This window comes from Otolemur garnettii, unplaced genomic scaffold (assembly GCF_000181295.1).
Source record: "Otolemur garnettii isolate 467f Iridium unplaced genomic scaffold, OtoGar3 scaffold00047, whole genome shotgun sequence".
Taxonomy (NCBI): domain Eukaryota; kingdom Metazoa; phylum Chordata; class Mammalia; order Primates; family Galagidae; genus Otolemur; species Otolemur garnettii.
Window position 1 is genome coordinate 13,579,586 of NW_003852442.1, and position 7,268 is coordinate 13,586,853.

The window sequence follows — 7,268 nt, forward strand, 5'->3', positions numbered from 1 at the left end:
GAGACAGAGTCTCACTACGTCGCCCTTGGTAGAGTTCCGTAGCGTCACAGCTCATAGCAACCTCAAACTCCTGGGCTTAAGCGATTCTGCTTCTCTTGCCTCAGCCTCCCAAGGAGCTGGGACTACAGGTGCCTGCCACAATGCCTGGCTTTTTTGGTTGTAGTTGTCCTTGTTGTTCAGCAGGCCTGGGCTGGGCTTGAACCTGCCACTCTCAGTGTATGTGGCCAGGGCCCTAGCTGCTGAGCTACAGGCACCGGAGCCACGAGGAAATGTTTTTAAAGGGACTGATGAGACATGACAACAAAAAGCAACGCGTGGTATTGGATAAAATCCCGAGCCTGAGAGGAAGAGAAACACAGTTGGGATGAATCTGAGTTCTCAGAGGGAGTAGCAGGGTTGTACCAATGTTGATTAGAAGGGTGTATGGTGGTAATGGAGGAATGTCCTTGTGTTTTGGAGGTCCATACTAGAGAATTTAAAGGTGACAGAGTATCATGTCAGAAAAAGACACGGCAATGGAACAAATGTGGTAAAGTGTCAACTGGGAGAAAGGCACATAGGAGTTCTTTGTACTGCTTGTGAAACTTTCCTATAGGTCTGGAACTATTTCAACGTTAAAAAAGCGGAAAAAATACAAATCTGAAAGCAATTGTTTTTATTTACAGTATAAAGGTTACAAAGGTATATATGTATTTATATATAACACCCTTAAGTTACAAATTTTCATTGTAATGTACAATGCTGTATGTTGATAAGCAACTCAAGGGCAAGTGTTGTCTATGCATCTATATTTATAGAGTATACATAAAGCTTTTTTAAAAATTAAGAACACAAATACTGCCCTGTTTTATGCCTTGGGTTTTTGATTTGGTATCCAGAAGATTTGAGATTTAAATTTTAAATAAGACTTAAAAAGAAGTCTTGTTTAGGGTCGGCGCCAGTGGCTCAAGCAGCTAAGGCACCTGCCACATACACCTGAGCTGGCAGGTTCAAATCCAGCCCAGGCCCGCCAAACAACAATGACGGCTGCAACCAAAAAATAGCCAGGCGTTGTGGCGGGCACCTGTAGTCCCAACTACTTGGGAGGCAGAGGCAGGAGACTCGCTTGAGCCCAGGAGTTGGAGGTTGCTGTGAGCTGTGATATCACAGCAATCTATCCAGGGTGACAGCTTGAGGTTCTGTCTCAAAAAAAAAAAAAAAAAAGTCTTGTTTAAATACAAGGTTCTAAAAAGAAGAAAAACTCCAGGATATCACATCCTTTTAATTATTTGTAGGAGTATTATTTAAGCTTTTCAAGTCTTTTTACTTAACAAAAATGAAAGCAGAATGGGAAGGAACGCACATAAGGGGGTATGATCAGAGTTTGCAGAGATTAGCCAAAACAGGCCTTCGATAGGTAGTGGTTTTTCACATTATCTTCTAAATGACCTCAGGTCTGGTACCCAAAAGGAAAACAATATTTGGGCACCAAGCTCTTATAATGGTGAACTCATCCAACAGATTGTAAACGTAACACAATGGAGGGAAAAATCTGAAACCAGATCTTAGGATAAGGGCAGATTTGCTACAAGGTGAGAAGAGTATTATAGAGAATAGTGACTGTGGACAACCCAAAGCTTAAGTAATTTCTTCTCCCCCAAATTCTATTATGTCACAAAACAGAGGTGAAAAGACAGGACGCCCACTTTTACAGGATAGAAGGAAAGTACTTCTTCCAACCTAGGAGGAATAGACACTTAAAATACTTATGTGCTGGTTTTCATAACCTACAATCTTAGCACCTGATTGTCAAAGGTTAAAGTAAAGACTGAGACACTGAAGGCATGATCTGATTTTTGTGCACAATTCCAGGACACTGGAAAACAAAGGGGAATGAGCTCCTGTGATTATGTTCCCTATTTCATTCCAATTACAGGTACTTTCTGGGCACATCGAGGGACGTTGCCTGAAAAGGTGACCCTAGTGATAAAAGGAAGGCAAGTGGACAGAAAGGGACTGTGTATGAAACTTACGGAAAAAATTCAGTCAACCTCTTATTTTCTTTAGGTGCCCTTTTCACTGAGATTTAATGCCAGAGTATTCCAGAAGAAGTGGAATTTTTCTAAGTTCTAAACATATGCATGGGATCTATCATTAGGGGAGAAATAGTCCAACTACTATGTACATAAAGACTTCCAGCAAATGAGATGCTTAAATTGTGTAAGTGTGGAAATGAATGGGTTAGCAAAATTTAGAAACAGAGGGTTGATGAAATCTGCATTTAGCTTTGCTGTTCATACTTAAACTTTTTTTTTTTTTTCCTCAAAGAAAGATTTTCCTATTGATCCACTTTGGGCAATAGAGATTAATTCTTGTTTGTTGTAATTTATCTTACTAAGGATACTGTTTTCTTTCTCAAGCTAAAGTTTAATTTGCATTAAAAAATGTGTGATGCAAAGCCTGACCTACTTAAATGTGCTTGGAGTTCTTTCACATTGACATGAATCAAAGCCTGTGCATCTCTGTAAACATTTTCCAGTTGGTCAGATCCAGATAAGCAGAGCTGGACTGATACTTAGATGGCAGGGTATGACTGAGAAACGGGATTATGTGCTGCTCGAGGGCAGGAACTTTCTTTTGGACCTGTTGGAATGCCTGGTACAGAACTACACAATAATAAATGTTAATTAGGTTCAGTGCCTGTAGCTCAAGCAGATAAAGCGCCAGCCACATACACCTGAGCTAGTGGGTTCAAATCCAGCCTGGGCCTGCCAAACAACAATGGTGACAACTACAACCACAAAATAGCCAGGTGTTGTGGCGGGCACCTATAGTCCCAGCTACTTGGGAGGTTGAGGCAAGAGAACTGCTTGGGCACGATACCCAGGGCGACAGCTTAAGGCTCTGTTTCAAAAAAAAAAAAATGTTAATTAGCTGGGCATGGTGGCTCACATCTATAATCCTAGCACTCTGGGAGGCTGAGGCGGAGGAATCCCTTGAGCTCAGGAATTCCAGACCAGCCAGAGCAAGTACAAGATCTGTCTCCACTAAAAATAGAAAAATTGGCCTGCTGTTGGATAGGGCACCTGTAGTCCCAGTTACTTGGGAAGCTGAGGCAGGAGGATTGCTTGGGCCCAGGAGTTTGAGGTTGCTGTGAACTAGGCTGATGCCATGGCACTCTAGCCTGGGCAACAGAGTGAGACTCTATCTCAGAAAGAAAAAAAAATGTTAATCAGATGAAAGAATACATGAGTTAATTAGCCTTGCAGTTTCAAAGTTCCTTCAAGTATGCAAAGAACCTTTTGTGTATTCATAAGAAACTTCTATTGTTTTGGTATAGGTGACATCTATGTTGATGGCATGGAGGTAAGATTACCAAGCTTGGGACACCATGGCACTCTACTGGAAAAAAAAAAAAATACTAAGCTTGGGAAACTTAGAGAGACCCTGTTTCTAAAAAAAAGAAAGAAAAGAAAAAAATTAGCTGGGCATGGTGCCAGACACCTGTAGTCCCAGCTACTCAGGAGGCTGAGGTAAGAGGATCGCTTGAGCCCAGGAGTTTGAGGCTGCAGTGAGCTATGATGATGTCACTGCACTTTATCCCAGTGGTTCTCGAACTTTAATACAGTTAAAGTATTAACTGCGAACCTTTAATATAGTTCCTGTGGGTCACGACCCACAGGTTGAAAACCGTTGCTCTATCCCAAAACTGAGAAGGGTCATTTACAGGACTCAGAATTTAGAAATAGAACCAGGATTCTTAAACTTATAAAATAATGAAGTATCATTTCTCTATCTTTTAAAATTAAAATCTTTAATTTTAACCAATCTATTTTTAAAAGAGCAATTCAAAGATCATGGTTTGTATGGTAGACTTTGTCTAATATAGTCATATGTTCACTAGAGAGCAAAGAATTTACAAAAGGCATATTTATGCATAACATTAAATATGGATTCACTTCTAAAACTAGAATATGCTTTGGTTCAGTCACCCAAAGTGGGAAGGAAGGATAGAGGTGGCAGGGCGGTGCCTGTGGCTCAAGGAGTAGGATGCCAGCCCCATATACGGAGGTGATGGGTTCAAACCGGCCCTGGCCAAAAAAATTGCAAACAAAACAAAACAAAAAACAAACCCAAATAGAGGTGGCAAGTGATTAAACTCACGTTTATGTTGTAAAACAGAAAAAATCTTGTTGACATAATCTTTTGAGTTAATACATACCAACCGTTCTAGTTGGCAGGTGAGCTAGTGTGAGAGAGACAAGAAAACAGACATGCTCTATGTGCCTACCCTTAACTTGAAATTTGTTCCTTTAATAGAACAAACTTCTATCACGGATCTGCCAGATGTTTTTCCTAGAGAAAGGGTTTCAAATCAGCCACTTAGGCGGTCTATTACTAGTGTAAAATAAATTCCACTTAACATCATTACAGCATAGGAGTAACTATATTGCTCAAAGATACATAATCTTGATACACAGTATAATTATTTCAGAGCTGTCATCACACATTTATCCAGTATGTATGTATCCAGCACAGTGAAAGACACAGCTTACGTGGGGGGAGACAGACTTGCTACTATTGGTTTTTAAAGACAGGATGTGGAAAGTCAAAATAATTCTAGATTACCAAGCAATTAACATAAGGACACACAGAGAGAATGCAGGTGATGACAGATTCCTACTTTCATTTTCAGTGGGAAAAAGAAAAGCTGTAATTACAACTGAAAGTTAACTGAAACTGATTTCCAAATTCAAAGTAGATATCATATATTATATGATGATATATATGTGTCTGGGATATAATATCATACCTGATAGAGATATATAAAAAGAATAGGACTATAGTCGAATTCAACTTAAAGTTTAAGCAAATTTAAATGTCTCTTCTCCTTACATATATATTTGATCTAATCACAGCAATCTGCTTTGAAACCAAAGAGATCTGGCATTTTACTTCTTTATTAGTGACTGAAACAATAAGACCTTTGGCTTTCTAACCAGCCATTTCATTCATGGCTTCAAGAGCCAATGGCAGCCACATGGAAATGGATGCTGGCTATTTGGATAGTTTAAATATTATGTACAATCAATAGCTTATAACCAGTGAAAATAGTAAGAACATAATTCAGCGTAAGTGTTCAAGGTAAGATACAAAAAAGCAGAGAAAGTGCTTGAGTCTACAGGTCTTCCCTGAAAGTGTCAAAAATTTTAACTCTAAGCAAGTAGGGCTCTTAATATAATTTGCATAGCAGCATACAAGGTAATTTGCATTAAAAAGTATGAACAGAGATTCTTCCATGGCTTTGAAAACAAATATAACCACATGCATATAAGCAAGAAGACCTGGAATTTCTCACAAAACTAAGAAAAAGTCTATCATAGCTTTTTCTCACACTTTTGTCCATTAATGCCATTTATAGCAAAACCTGTTTCTGAGAGAAACATAATCTTGTCCAGATTCCACACAGCTGAATTTTTTTGCCCCAAGACCAAATTCTGATTTATCAGTTAAGTGCCTTTTTCAGCTGGAAAAAGCTTTGTTACCATTCTGCTTAGGAGGATAAATTAAGAAAACAAATAATCAGTTACAACATTAGCCATTTGTTGTTTATATTTTTCTACTTATAAAAATATAAGAAATAAATAATTCAATCTCTCCTGTCATGCAATAATTTTCAGTAACAAAGTTTGTGAGAGTAAAGATGATAAAAACAGGTACTATTAGACTTTCCCTAGCCTAAAAAGTGCGAAAATATGGCTTTAAAAGAGATGAATGAAATTTAAAGTAACATTTTTGATTGCCTACATATGTTCCAATATTTAACTTGAAACTCTTATCTACTAGGTAGATGAGTTTACAGTTATGACTATCTAATAAATACTGTATAAACAAACATTAAAGTATTTCTTCATATAAAATATTAGTTACTAATTTCCAGGTTCATTTGATGACTTCAGGAAAGGATTTAACTTTTTCAGGAAAAAAAAAATGAACCTTTTCTTTTTCTTTTGTTCCTTTCCTCTTCTTTTTATGGAGGGAAGTTTTAGGGAAAGAGGAAGACTTTTCACACACCAGTTGGCTGCTTCCGGGCGCCTTGTGTGGAATGTGGAGAAGACGTCTCAGCCCCAGGTCTCAGGGAAGTGGTCCATCTGAATTGGGGGGACACTAATCTGCAGTTTCCTTTCCATTTTGCACACAGAAGCCTACAGCATCCTCAACAATTGTCCTAATGCAAAATGAAAACAAAAAGTTGGCTGGTTCTATAAAAAAGTTGAAATGTGGACAGGCCTGTGGCTCAAGGAGTAGGGCGGAGGCCCCATATACCGGAGGTGGTGGGTTCAAACCGGCCTGGCCAAAACTGCAAAAAAAAGCCCAAAAGTTGAAATATCAAAAATGCCCATTTTTTAGTTATCATTTGAAAATGATTTGCCATATTTTGGCATTTAAATACAAAATACCTATTTGTCAAGGTGTCCCATTCATTAGAAAGCACTTCATTTGTGGCTTGAAAAATTCCACAAACACAATTATTACCCATGACTGGAAAGCTGTTAATGTAAATCAAGTGGCCTAAGGGCTCTTGCTCTTGAGGCAGCTAATGGCCAAAGAAAACCTCCCATATACTTTCATTTCACATCATAACTAAAAAGATATTATTGAAAACCCTAAGGCCAGGCATGGTGGCTCATGCCTGTCATCCTAGCACTTTGGGAGGCTGAGGTGGGTGGATCGCTTGAGCTTACAAGATGGAGACCAGACTGAGTAAGAGTAATAACCCGTGTCTACTAAAAATAGAAAAACAAGCTGGGCGTTGTGGCAGGTGCCCTTAGTCCCAGCTACTCAGGAAGCTGAGGGAGGAAGATCACTTGAGCCCAGAAGTTTGAGGTTGCTGTGGGCTATGATGCCACAGCACTCTACCAAGGGTGAACAAGTGAGACTCTGTCTCAAAAAACCCCCAAAACCTATGGCCCTCAGTGCTATAAAGGACAGTTTAAGCTTGAGCAAAGTAAGCTGAAATGTACACATACCCTGCCTCTTTGGCTCACATAAGTCACACATACTTAAGATCTTCATATAACTAACAAGCAGGGTGGCTCAGGAGTTCCCTTGCAAATCTCAGTGACTTAGCCTTTCACATTAACATAGAAAACCTCGGCTTGGCGCCTGTGGCTCAAGCGGCTAAGGCGCCAGCCACAGACACCTAAGGTGGCGGGTTCCGATCCCCAGCCCGGGCCCGCCAAAACAACAATGATGGCTGCAACCAAAAAATGGCCGGGCACTGTGGC